Below are 793 nucleotides of genomic sequence, written 5' to 3' on the forward strand. Positions count from 1 at the left end.
TTAAAACTGTGTGCCGGACCGAGACTCGAAGTCGGGACCTTTCCCTTTTGCGGGCAAATTCTCTACCAACTGAGCTACCCAAGCACGAGTCACGCCCCGTCGTAACAGCTTTACTTCCGCCAGTACCTCGTCTCCTACTTTCCAAACTTTACAGAAACTCTCCTGCGACCCTTGCAGAACTAGCACTCCTAGAAGAAAGTATATTGCGGAGACATGGCTTAGCCACAGCCTTGGGGATGTTTCCAGAATGAGATTTTCACTCTGCAGCGGAGTGTGCGCTGATATGAAACTTCCTGGCAGATTAAAAGTGTGTGCCGGACCGAGACTCGAACTCGGGACCTTTGCCTTTCATTCTAGAAACATCCCCAAGGCTGTGGCTAAGCCATGTCTCCCCAATATCCTTTCTTCTAGGAGTGCTAGTTCTGCAAGGTTCGCAAGAGAGCTTCTGTGAAGTTTGCAAAGCAGGAGACGAGGTACTGGCGGAAGTAAAGTTGTGAGGACGGGGCGTGAGTCGTGCTTGGGTAGCTCAGTTGGTAGAGCACTTGCCCGTGAAAGGCAAAGGTCCCGAGTTCGAGTCTCGGTCCGGCACACAGTTTTAATCTGCCAGGAAGTGTCGTTAGCTTTGTGTGTAAGAGATTTCGGCCACCATTTCCCGAGCCATTCGAAAGATGAACAGAAGCGATACCCTGGATGGAATAATAGAGCTTCCGACACGTTGAGATTCGGTCATAGAGAAGCAGATAGACTACACTGAAGGACTGTAGGGATATATTGAAAAAAAAAAATAAACGTG

The 793-nt window shown here is 49.2% G+C and overlaps 1 non-coding gene across 1 annotated transcript; it reads left to right on the forward strand.

The window, feature by feature from the left end:
- Positions 1-514: 514 nt before the first annotated feature.
- Positions 515-589, forward strand: Trnas-uga (transfer RNA serine (anticodon UGA)). The gene has a single exon. It is a non-coding gene; the product is annotated as a tRNA-Ser (tRNA).
- The last annotated feature ends 204 nt before the right edge of the window (positions 590-793 follow it).

This window comes from Schistocerca nitens, chromosome 3 (assembly GCF_023898315.1).
Source record: "Schistocerca nitens isolate TAMUIC-IGC-003100 chromosome 3, iqSchNite1.1, whole genome shotgun sequence".
Classification (NCBI taxonomy): domain Eukaryota; kingdom Metazoa; phylum Arthropoda; class Insecta; order Orthoptera; family Acrididae; genus Schistocerca; species Schistocerca nitens.